General features: G+C 50.7%; 1 protein-coding gene across 2 annotated transcripts in view; it reads right to left on the reverse strand.

Annotated features, from left to right (window-relative positions):
• The window catches only part of znf536 (zinc finger protein 536), a 119,733-nt gene that overhangs the window by 61,192 nt on the left and 45,507 nt on the right, over positions 1-13,034 (reverse strand). For both annotated transcript variants that reach the window (XM_037246957.1, XM_037246956.1), the window contains exon 4: positions 10,216-10,304. The gene's annotated coding sequence lies outside the window, so the exon portion shown is untranslated. The remainder of the gene's footprint in view (positions 1-10,215; positions 10,305-13,034) is intronic.

A 13,034-nucleotide genomic window follows, 5' to 3' on the forward strand; every position in this document is an offset into this window, starting at 1 on the left:
GCCTTTCATCCAATAAAAATCACAGCGGCCGTGTCCTGTGAGATGCGCTTGGCATTATCTGCCCGGGCACAGGAAGTACTTTGGAGGGGCGTGGTCTCAAAGGGGGGGGCGAACGCCAGCCCCTTCTCCGATCGCGGTTGATCAGAGCAGATGGCTGGCGACCGCTCTTGACATCCCACGTAGCTTTGAAGACGCGCGATTGAAAGTGTTTCCACGGGGACGTCGGGAAGAAAAAGCCACGGCGTCACGATGACCAAAACGTCCACCGGGATGGGATGAGAACCGAAACCATTTCAAGTAGTCTAAGGAGGACCAGCCTCAGAGGCCAAGAAGACACCTGGAGCTGCTGCCGCAAAAGTGGGCCAAGTGGTCAGAGGCCAAGACAAAAGGCGACTTGTGGCATTGTGGCATTGCGACTGACTGTCCTACGCTTTTCATATCTGGCATTTCTTTCCCACCCCGAGAGAGTGACCTTTGCCATCACGTGACACCGCAACAAGGCACAAGCGCCGGCACGCGCTCCGCTCGGCCTCCTCGTGTGCACGAAACGCACAAAACAAACAGTGGCTCTGATGAGGTGCGGAACGGAACGGAACGGAACGGGCAAGTTGCTTTTAGTTTTGGGTGGGAAAAGGCCCGCTCGGACATTTTGACATTAGCAGCAGACCGTCTGGCGTTGAGACCGCATCTATTTTATGATTACTGATTTGTTTTTGTTTTTTTGCCAGGGCAAGTTTTGCCGGCCGGCCGGCCCCGCCCACCCCCACGTCACCGGCGGTCGGTGTGCGCTCGCAATGTTGCCTGCCCTCATCAGCCGCCCAGCCAGCGCACAGAAAAGAGTCTTTTCTTCAGCCACCCCCTCCTGCATCTGATTAAGTTAACAATGTGCTGTTATTCGCATGCTGATTTGGCAGATCCCGCCGCCGCCGCCGCCGCCCTTCCTCCCGCCTTTACCCCGCCTCCTCCTCAAACAAGCCAGGCAGGATCAGAGTAATGTGATCGCACAGCAGCCAGCCAGCCAGCCAACACAATGTGGCTCAAAGAGCAGGTGCCACCCTCCACCTCCCTCCTCTCTCATTCCTCCTCTCCTCATTCCTCCTCTCCTCATTCCTCCTCTCCTCTCCTCAGCCCTTTTCTTCTCCCTCCTCCTCCCGCTCGGCCTGTTTATGAGTCGGTATTCTAATCAAAGGTTCAGCGAGGGAGGCCTGTCTTTTTTTATTAATTATAGGCCGCGCCTGATGCCGACGCGTCGGGAAGGCATCTTCAAAATAGGTCGACTGCTACACTTTGCTATTCTTATCGCATTTAAATGTCAACACGGTGCAAAGCTCTACAAATTAGTTCAGGCAGGCTTCAACCCCCATTTAACATTTAAGGCGCCGCCGTTCTCAAAGCGCTTGCTCGCGCACAAGCACATGCACACATAAGCCGTATAAATACAAAATAGAGAGATAGCGCCGCGTCTTTCAAACTTCTCATTTCAGCGCAGACGCCGAGCTGCCAACCTTTCCGCCCGACAACAAAAAGAAACAGAAACAATGCATTAGCCCGCATGAATAATACATTGGCAAAAAATACATCTGGGCTTTTTCGGCATCGACGCTTAAATCCGCCGTCCGACTCCACCGCTGCGAGGTGGCGAAGGTGTTTGTTTTTTATTTGACCTCGCTTGCCAAAACGGGCGGCGGAAGCAGCAGCAGGCTAGACAAGGTGAAATGACCAGGGCCGTAACTTGAATGTATTTGTTGCCACTGACAGACGGGCGCTTTGATTCCGAGCACGCCGACTGGCTGGCGCAAAGTGGGAAATGCCAATTTGGAGATTTTGCCCACTCAATGAAAACAAATATACGCTATGCTATTTGTGTATACGTGAATGGAAACAAGTTGACAATATTGTGAATTATTTATCAACCAAGTTCGAATATTTGAGAAAACCTATAGGATGATAATCAATAGAAAGTCAGGATGGAGAAAAACTGAAATATTGACCAAAAAAAAAGGCTCGGCCAGTTACGCCTGTGACTTTTCTATTCTCCAAGGACAAGTTTGCAAGCACCTTATGACGTCAAGCCAAGAAATTCACCAGTCAGCTAACTAGCTTTAGCAGAGACCCCCGTCCGTCCCCCCTGTCAGCTTGCTCCGGGCCCGACTATGTTCAATGCGTCGTAATGTGTTACATTTCCTTTTAACGCAGGCAGGCAGGCAGGCAGGCAGGCAGGCAGGCAGGCAGGCAGGCAGGCAGGCAGGCAGGCAGGCAGGCAGGCAGGCAGGCAGGCAGGCAGGCAGGCAGGCAGGCAGGCAGGCAGGCAGGCAGGCAGGCAGGCAGGCAGGCAGGCAGGCAGGCAGGCAGGCAGGCAGGCAGGCAGGCAGGCAGGCAGCAGGCAGGCAGGCAGGCAGGCAGGCAGGCAGGCAGGCAGGCAGGCAGGCAGGCAGGCAGGCAGGCAGCCAGCAGGCAGGCAGGCCGGCAGCCAGGCAGCCAGCCAGGCAGCCAGCCAGCCAGCCAGCCAGCCAGCCACGCGGCGCAACAGCGAGTCCCGCCTTCGGGCTTTCGCTCACTCTCGACAAAGTGTGATGAATATGCGGGACAAAAGTGAAGACCATGATGAAGACAAAGCCTACTCAAGAGTCATCTCGGCTTCCCCGATTGCTTAATTGGCTCTTGAAAATGTCAAAACTGGAGAGAAAGGCCTGAATTAGGAATTTGTTCAAATTTGTTGTAACCGACGCTATTCTTTTCAAATTGGCGACCGTTCTTGACGAAAAAGCTCAGTGGCGCAAGCAAAGCAGTCAAAGAAATGGAATCAAAGTTTACGTTAACTTCTCCGAAGACACGCTTTGATGGCGGGCGGGCGGGCGGGCGAGGAGCTTTGAAGACGAGCGCCGTCGTCCCGCCAAAACCAAAACAAAAGACGGCGTAATGGCTCATTAGAGGCGAGTGAGACGATTTGGGGAAAACAAAGGCGCGCCTTCAGCGCCTCGTCACCGAGACGCCGCCGCGGCCAAGAAGCGCCGGGCGACTTCCTCCCACTTGCGTCAACATTTTGACGTGTTTGTTTGAAATGCGCAAACACGAAACACGGCGCGCCCGCCGCAGACCAAACAGCAAATTTCACATTTTTGAAGGATGCAACAATGTTCACATTGAACTTAAAGTCATCATCTCTTAAATCTCATTTGGGCTGACAAATAATGATTTTTTGGTGAAAAACGACAAAATGAACACTTGGATTGCAATTGACGTTTACAATCATCTGTGGCAGTGAATGAGTTCATTGTGCAGGTCGGGTTGCTGGATGTGCTTCCAAAAGTGTATATATGTATAAAAAAAAAAAAAAAAAAAAAAAAAAGAATAATAACTGAATAGAGTAAAACTTTTTTTTTTTTTTTGTACACTACTAGTTGTGGCTAATCCCAGCCAGCAGTAAAAGTCCAATCAGGACTCATTGAAGGAAGGCCCGAAAGCAGGACTGGACCGACTGGCGCGAGCGACCATGTGCAACACCGACGCTGCTAATAAGAAGCTTAGGACTGGCGTACCTGCCGCTGCACAAACCACCACGCACAATTGGGCTTGCGTGTGTGTGTGTGTGTTTGCCTGCACCACAGCGCGCTTGAAACAAGAAGAAATGGTCAGAAAAGTGGAATTAAGCACCTTTATACTTCTTTCTTAATTACTGGAGAGTCCACCTTGCTAAAAGTACTTGGCAAGTCCAAATGGCTTCCGAAATCACGCACGTGCACGCACACGCACGCACGCAGAGCAAATGACCAGAATGTGAACCCGCCACTTGTCAGAAAGTGGGCCAAGGCATATGTCCTTCTGCATATTTTCAGATCAGACTAATTCATTTTGATGATAGCACAAAAATGTCATGTTTAAAAAAAAAAAAAAGAAGGAGAAATTCCGAAGATGGAGAGGGGAAAGAAATAGTGGTGGGGGGAAAAAAAAATGGAAATGTCATTTCACGTGAAGGAATGCATGTGAAGAGTCCAAGTGACGACTTGTACAAATTATAATAATAGTTGTCAGGATCCAAAGCCATACTGTGTTAAAAGCATGTTTGGCACGCTAAGAAGGAATGCATTTATTGAGCCCATGAGATTGGTTGAAAAGCGCCTGCTGCTGCTGCCGCTGCCGCTGCCGCCGCCGCTGCCTTGAGTTTGATTTGTGCCGTGACCACACATGCAACTCAAGACAATCTCAAATCATTTTCCCCGTTGAAATGAATGCAAAGGCCATGCATCCATTTTAGGCCCCACACTCAAAAATACGTATGTGTGTTCTTTTTCTTAATGATACAACATTAGTAGAATGTAAAAAGTCAAAGCGTTTTTGCTTAATGGACATTGTGATGCACCTTCTCGTGTGTAATAGATAGAGAAATTGTCGAAATACTTTTATAAATTGGGATTGAGCACCAGCATGCAGGGGTGGTTGGCTCCCGGCCTGGAAAGGTCAATTGTGGGAAAACAAACAAGATGGCAAATGAGTGAATCCAAAGCCCAAGTACGCGGGGCGGGGCGGGGCGGGGCTCGGCGTATGCACACGAGCATCGTTGTCTATTCATCTGCTTCACCGTTGGGGTTCCAATAACACGGTAAGGCCGCCGGTGTCTTCTGCCAGTTACTCATTCTAAGCGCCATTTTGCGCACGCGTCTGCGAGAGCCGCATTGTGAAGGAACACCTGGACTACGAGAGGACGAGTGCGTCCTAATTCCAGCTCCGAATGCTTTTGTGCCACTCAAATTGAAATAGATGATTGCGATAAACTCCAGTGTACTTGAGCCCGTCTGAAACAATGGCGCCAAATAAATAACTAAGTCCAAACATGAGAAGGGCGGCTGGATTTGCCGAGCGGGGAAGTCATAATTGTCTTTGGGCTTGACGGCGACTAAAAATACGCAGACAATAGCGGCGGGATGAGCCTTGGCAGCGCATGTTTTGTCCTTCAATACACTTGTTTTTTCTTTTTCTTTTTGTGTGTTGTTTTTATCCCGCCTTTGCCGCTCGCTCGCTCGCTCGCGCGCGCGCGTGCGTGCTCCCGCCCCGCGCCCAATAAACGGATATGTGAATTAAACGGCATTGTTTTAAGCAGATCGCCGGCTAAATTTAGGCTCTTGTTCTCCTCCAGCGCGCCGGAATTTTGTTCATTATGTTTGCACTTGGGCTTTATCCTCCATCTTATTCATGCGCGCATGTGTGTGTGTGTGTAGCCTTAAGACACACACACACGCGCATATAGTTCAGCCATGCGTTTTTTGCAATTAGAAAAGACACAAAAATAATTATTCCGCCGCGCAGTCAAGACGACATATCCCGGAGTCGATGGTGCACGGATCACGTGTTTAATAAAAAAGGTTAATCAGTTGTTAATCAGAGGATTAATAACTTGCTATTTTCTTTTACAAAAGCATTCATATCCCGCCATAAATATTTCATGTTGTTTTTTTGTTTTTTTTGTTGTTGTGCGGAGGCGGCGGCGGGACGAGCGCCCGCCCGCCAGCCCGCCCGCCCCGGTGTTGCAGGGCACACTGAGCAATATCCCGACATTAATGTGCGTTAATCACGCTTTGCCGAATTGCCAATAAATTCACTCATGTTTATTAATACAAAGCTGGGAGAAAACAATACTCTTTACATTATTCACCCGCTTATTAATAAAGCTCTCATGAGCAGGACTGGCGCAAGATGGGAGAAGAAAACAAAAAAGGGTCCAGGCTGGGAGCAGAAGTTCTGCAAGGACCGGAAGCACGCTTTTGCTTTTTAACGTACAAACTGTTCACCACGGCAAAACAAATATTGCTTTGGTGCGCTCCATTTGTTTGAAGCCACACACACACACGCACACACACACACACACACACACACACACACACGCACACACACACGCACACACACACGTTCCCAAAATACTCATTCCCGGCTCGCATGTAATTAAAGAGCGCCTTTAGTGAAAACACGCATGCAGCCCGACTCCAATTAGTTGTGTGGATGTCGCCGGCTGAAAGGCGCAGTGTGGCGTTGGGCACCGGGCGCGCCCGGAGGCACCTGGGGGTCCCGCAACCGGAGAAGAGCGTGGCGCCACGGCAGCGGCAGCGCTGGATGAGTGAGAGAGAGGGAGGGAGGGAGGTAGGGGGCGCGAGCGTGCACCACTGAAAGAGGAGGCTTTGTTGTTTGGTTAGTTGCTGACAAAAAGAACCCAAAGTGACTCCAAACTGCATTCGTAGCTTGCAACCTTAGCCCTCAACTCAAAGCTACAGATTGGCCCATCCCGTCACACTCAACAAAGCGACCGCGCTGTTGTCAACGCAAAGGAAAGCAGAGCCACAAGTGGTCCGCCGTCCTTGCATCTGAATTCAGCCCGTCAATCACCGGCGGCCAAATATTTCAAAGACGACATTTCCTGCATTTGTGTCAGTCAAGGTACAGGCTGCTTTGTGGCCTGCCTGCCTGCCAGCCTGCCAGCCTGCCTGCGTGGCTGCCTGCCTGCCTGCCTGCCTGCCTGCCTGCCGGCTGCCTGCCTGCCTGCCTGCCTGCCTGCCTGCCTGCCTGCGTGGCTGCCTGCCTGCCTGCCTGCCTGCCTGCCTGCCTGCCTGCCTGCCTGCCTGCCTGCCTGCCTGCCTGCGTGCCTGCCTGCCTGCCTGCCTGCCTGCCGGCTGCCTGCCTGCCTGCCTGCCTGCCTGCCTGCCTGCCTGCCTGCCTGCCTGCCTGCCTGCCTGCCTGCCTGCCTGCCTGCCTCTCCCCGAGCCCCGCCATCCTCTTTGTCTTACGCTCCAAATTGTGTTTTTATTGAAGGCCAATATGGATCGCGCCGCAAAATGCCATCCGTCAAGCTGTCAATGAATCCGTCTTTTCATTTAATGATCCGCCGCTCGGCCCGATGTGCCTTCCGCGCCGCGCCGTACACCTTTAACGGGAATCAATGGCGTGCAAATAACACTTGAGGCGTGCTCACGTGCGGACGCCATTTGTCCAAACGCTCCCGCTGCACGCGTGAATATTTGACGCGCGATCCCGCCGCCACGCACTCGGCGAGAGGCTGAACGGAGGCGACGGGAGGAAGTGGCGAGGGCCACGAATGATGAAGGCGGCGGGACAATTAAGCAAAGAGGGAGGGGGAAGGCTTTAAAAAGGCAAACGAGGGCTGAGAGGCGAGGGACGGACGTCCGCTGCCGCCGCCTCGCTCACCCGCCTTCGCCACCGCCTCACTTAAAAACTGATTTCATGGCATGATTGAGGGGGAGGGAGGGCGACAGCTCTAAAACACATAACTTTTTACGAAGCGAAAATCAAATATTAAAAATGACAGGCCTTCTAAGTGCGGCGAGCGAGCGCGGGTCACGCGGGGAGGGGCGGCGGCGGCGGCCTGTCAGCTACTATCTGTCAGGGCCAATTAGAAACAATCGGCGCCCAGTGAAAGGGAAGGTGATTGTTATTAAGCGGCTCGGCCCAGATGTGGCCGTGCATATCAAGGCACAGGAAGCCGTCGCTTGCATTCAGGAAGCTGGAGAGAGAGAGAGAGTTGGATCGAGAGGGGCGACGTCCCTTGTGGAAGCATTTGGAAAATGCTGGAACAACACTTTGATGAGAATGATCAACAAATGCGCACAAAAACGGAAGCTGTGAGCGGCGATGAATGATCATTTAGATTTGACAACATGTTTCAGCGTTTGCCTTGTGCACCAATTCACACGTGGGATCTCGTCCGATTTTCTTTACTTTCCAAACTGACGGTTGAAATTATACTACGGCCGAGTCAAATGAACGTTTCATTGGGCATCAAATCTTTAGAATGGATACCTGGTATCGCTACTCGCCCTCCCCTCGCTTAGAAAAAAAAGCCTCACCCTGGGACCAAACGCTAACTTGAAACGATAAGCCGGGCTCGACCCGAAGCCTCGGTGGAAAAGCGTGTCATCGCCCCCTCTGGAGCCCAGCGTAAAAAGGGAGGGAGGGAGGGGGCGCTATTGGACGTGCTCAATATGCTAATGAGCACGCTTGAGTGATGGCGGGCGACGGGAGGCCGCCGACTCAAAGTCACTTTGGCCTCCGCCAGGAAAAATACAACTTGACGTCTACGCTTGTCTCTCGCTCGCTCGCTCGCTCTTTTTTTAACTTTGACTTGTAATGCTCGTGTGATGTTGAAAGACTTTCCGAAGGCAGCGAGTCAAACGCTTCCACTTAGGAGGAGAAAAAGACGGCGGCGCTTGTTAAGACATTTTCTTTCATATAGCGTGCACGGCTCTCCAGGGGCTTTGATTCGCCGCCTGCTTTGTAGCGAGCGCGGGAAGCCGCAGCCGAGTATCCAACAGGTGGAAAGGAAAGAGCCAAGCGCCTTCCTTCCTTCCTTCCTTCCTTCCTTCCTTCCTTCCTTCCTTCCTTCCTGTGATTGAGGTTAAGGTTCACTACAGTTTGGCTCGAAAGTTGGACCCCGAAGTTTCGATTTCAATTTCAAACACTATCTTGAGCCTTGTTTGAAAGTCTCCTTGAAATGGAAGCGTTCAATTCCTGCCCAACGCACAGGCAAGAAAAGTTGGGCCGCCGCCGCCGGTCCAATAGCCTTTAACAGAGCGTTGGACGGCGTGACCTCACAAGGTGAAGCCGCCGCCCTTCACCCGGCTGGCCGCCGCCCTATTCCCGCAGATTTTCTTTTTTTTTTTCCATCGCCCGTCTCCTGTGCACTATGAATAAATTGCGGCTGTCCGGACATGAAAATGTCAAATACCTAAAATACACCGAGGCTAAATAGCATATTCATTTTTAATGCCCGCTCATCCGATGCTGCTATTCTCATATCAGGCCTGTCTGCCCACAGCTGTTGGGGCCGACGCCCGCCCGGAATTTATCATCCGTCTCGTTGGAGACGGGGGGGGGGGGGAAGGGGCATCGTTCTGCCCACTCGCGACGGCAACCGGCGAGGGACACTCCACCTTTATCATGCGCTGCAAAAATATATTTGACTTAACTGAATGAAAATGAGACAGCGTAACAGGCTTGACCCCGCCTTTTACATCCCAAAGCCCATTTCAATGCCCAAGGCAAAATGTGAAAGCCAGGCTCAAACCCTCCTTTGAAAGCTTAAGCCTCGTTGGAACGCCTAATTGGGAACCCGAAATTGGTTTGCATCCTCAGTCAAAAGCTTCACCTTGTTACCAAAGCCTTTGTTGAATCAGCTTGTTTCATACCTGACTTCAAAAGCCGAACATCTTGACATCTTGAGATTTTCCTTGAAACCCGAACTCTATCTTCAAACCTCAATCCTCAAACCTTTGAAAGAGTAAAACTCATTTCGACGACGTCTTCCTTGTTGTTAGACAGCCGACCCGGGTCCCGCAAATCCCTAATGGGAAACGTTCACGATGGCATTGTCCAAACTGCTTATTTGAAATCCCGAGCCTCCTTTCAAGTCTCCAAAGCTTCGGTTGAAGCCCGGAACCGTGCGAACCTAACTTGAAATCGCAGAGGCTCTGCCTAGCAAAATCATTTTGCGACATTTCTTCTGCTTTGATTTGACTTTGGACATTTCAAGCACCTGCCGTGCCTTTGAAATACGATTCAATTAGACTAATGCCAAACATAAATTGCGCAACAATCCCTCCACCCCTCCGCCACGGCGGTGATGACATTGACGGCGGAGGTAGCGACATTGGCGCGTGAAGGCGGCACGGCGGAATGCCACCCCAGTGTGTTTTTAGGAGGCATGTGGCGGACGATTATGGTAGATTAGCACAATCCAGATTGTTACAAGTTGAGTGTGTGTGCGTGCGCGCGCTTAAAGACACAACGCCTTTGGGGATAAGTCGAACTGGCGAGTGAGTGATGAACAGTTGGCGGGTGTGTGTGTGTGTGTGTGTGTGTGTGTGTGTGTGTGTGTGAGTGAGATGTTGTTTATCACCACACAGCGAGGACGATAAAGTTTAGGAACGGTCTGAAGGCAAAAGCCTTCGCCTGCCAGTGTTGAGAGAGTCATCCATTACATTCCTTGACTACTTGCTCAGGTAAAATGAAAAAAAAAATAAATACAAATAAAGCACAACATGCAATAAAATTAAATGAGGGGCAGTCGAAAATAATTAAAAAAAAAAATATATATATATATACATAAAATAAATGTAAAATATAAATAAATAAGTGTAGGTAAGAAAATGGACAATTTGAATGAACGTACGTATGTTGTTGCTCACACTTTGACCCCAGAGCAGCTTTGCTTACCTTAGCACACCAACAGCATACTGGAGTGAACGTCGATGTCGGTGTTGGATCGAGCCGCCTGCGGCTGGCAGCGCTGGGGGGAACGCCACCTGAACGGGGAGCGGAGGCCAACGTTAGTTCGAGCAAACGCTGCTGCAAATGCAAGCACTTCTCATGATTGAACACCAACACATTGGACACAAAATGGGAAATACATATTGCGTTGGATATCGTACGCTTCGGTTTGGGTCGGACTTCGCATCCGCATGACCCACTTTCTGCGCGACCAGTGGAAACGCGGCGGACAGTTCTGGAGACCGCCTCGCAAGCGTTTTACCATTCCGAGACTTTTCTTGGATTTACCGTCGATCGCTCAATCGGAAATCCATCCGAGTCCGTTCGCACAAACGCCATCATCGCATTTCAGGGCGGCGGAGTGACATTTAGCGTATTTCTGTTGCTGTCAAATGTCAAAAAGGGTGAAACGTGACCCCGACGGTAGCGATGAAATCAAAGCGTGCGCCCGGAGGCGCGTTTTGGAAATCCATCCCTTCCCGACGGAGCGCCACGCGCTGAAGCCAAATACTGCGCGCCGCTCGGGGATCGTTCATTTTCACGCGGTCGATAGCGGCTTCTATTTATCGGCGCGCCAGCTGCCACCTCTGCCGAGCTGCGCTTCTTATCAACGGCGTCATCCTCCTCCGCCGCCCAGATGTGGGACAGCCTACAAAAAAAAAGCTCAGATTGACATCCTGATTTGCAAACTTTGAGGACATCCCCCTCGCAGCTCCCATGGGCAGGCGAGGAGGCATTTTGCCTTGAAGGGCCCGCCCACCAGCAACTTGTAGTAGATTTGAGAGATGACCCGAATGACCCGGCGCGGCCGCCCTGCCTAGGAGCCCAACGTGGATCGGAATGCCATTTGGAGGCCGCTCGCTGCTAAGCCCTGGAAAGCAACGGCAAGGAAAGAAGGCAAGCGTGCAGGCGCGGAGGCGGCGTTTCGGGCTTCAAATGACTGCGGGTCTAATCATCTGCACAACAATATTTGCTGTGAGGCATTCTAAATAGATTATCGCTGGTCCATCTGTGTCATCATTCATTTATAAGGCATTAAGCTGCTCGGGGAGGAGAGCGAGCGAGAGAGCGAGCGAGCGAGCGAGCGGGCGCCGTTTTTTAAAGGGGCTCCCTCCGCCGCCGTCGGGGGCGGACTCACCTCCCCTTTAACGCGGGCAGGAAGTGGAAATAGGACGGGAAAAGGGGAATCCAAAAATGGTTTTGTTTGGCCGTACAAAAGAGGCAGGGAGGAGGGGAGGAAGTACAGGAGGAGGAAATGCACGCATGCATGCACGCACGCACGCACGCACACACACACGCACAGGAAGAGAGGAGGAGAGAGAGAGAGCGACAGAGAGAGAGAGGAGAAAAAAAAAAAAAAAAAACAAGGGCCGTCATTAACATATGAATGCTATATGCAAATGGCGGGGAGAGAGCAGATGTTGGTGCATTTAATTGACCTATATGTGAATTGGATCCAAACCTTTCAGCGCGCTTTCTGGGGCCCGCCGAGTGCCGTTTGGACGCTTTGGCGTTCTGGTGGCACGCCGCACGCCAGCGTGCCGCCATTTCAAACTCCACACAACAATATAACTAACTCCAGGACGCACAAACAAAATACAAAAACGGGAACATTTTACAAAATAGAGAATGAAAATGCTCCCAAATTCAAAACTGCACACACATGCTTAAAATGAGTCCCGCCCGGTGTGTGGAAATGATAACGAGTGAACAACAAAGAAGCCAAAGTTAGCCATAACAAATTGTGGACACAATCCTTTTGATTAAATTGTTGGAAAATTTGTCAGAAAAGGAAAGATTAGAAAATGAAAGTCATGAATGAATGTCAAGAATGCCCCCTGCCAAGTGAAAATGAAGACCATCTAAAAACTGAACAAAAATATGTGTGCACAATTATCAGCAAATCAGTGTCAGTTAAAAAAAAAATCAAGTATCCAAAACAAGCCCAAATTCCCCTTTCATTTGAAGAAGAAGAAGAAGAAAAAAAAGCTAAACCTCATCTTGAGCTGTTCATTGTCAGATTGAGAAGGAAGCCACCCAGTCAAGGTGACGACTGCCGTTAAAAACACACACACACACACGCACGCACACGCTGGTGTGCACGTGCGCACACACACGCACGCACACGCACGCACACACACACACACACACACACACACACACACACACACACACGCTCCTTGGCAGTGTCATTAAATCGTATTAAATTGCCTTTTGTCCGGGGGGCAAGGACCACCCGATAGATGATAATACACGAAGGCCTCGGTGTAGCAGCCACTGAGCTGAGACCGACCGACCGACCGTCCGTCCGTCCGCGCGCGCGTTAAAAGAAGCCAGTGAAAAGGGGCACCGAGAGAGAGGCGCGTGCGGCTCGGCTCCCCTGCCTAACAAGTGCAACGCACACTAATAGAAACAGTGCTCATAAATGACATGTCTGCACGCCGGCTGGCTGGCTGGCTGGCGAGCCGGCATTGTGTGCACTCTGTAAACGACTCCATTCTGTCAAATGACGAGAAGACAAAATGCTCCAAAAACAAGTGAAATGATCAATTCAAAGAGTTCAAATTGAAAACACAAAAAAAGGCAAAGTGAAAAATGAGTGAAGGGAAAAATGAGTGAAGGGAAAAAGTGAACAAAACATGAAAAGTGAAATTTGCCAAGGAAACAATTGTTTGAATGCGCAAATAAATCCAAAAGCGAGTGAAAAGTTGGCAAAAATGGTGGTGAAAAATCCGTCAAAAAATGGAAAAACGGAGTGATATAGG

This window comes from Syngnathus acus, chromosome 3 (assembly GCF_901709675.1).
Source record: "Syngnathus acus chromosome 3, fSynAcu1.2, whole genome shotgun sequence".
In the NCBI taxonomy this organism is placed as follows: domain Eukaryota; kingdom Metazoa; phylum Chordata; class Actinopteri; order Syngnathiformes; family Syngnathidae; genus Syngnathus; species Syngnathus acus.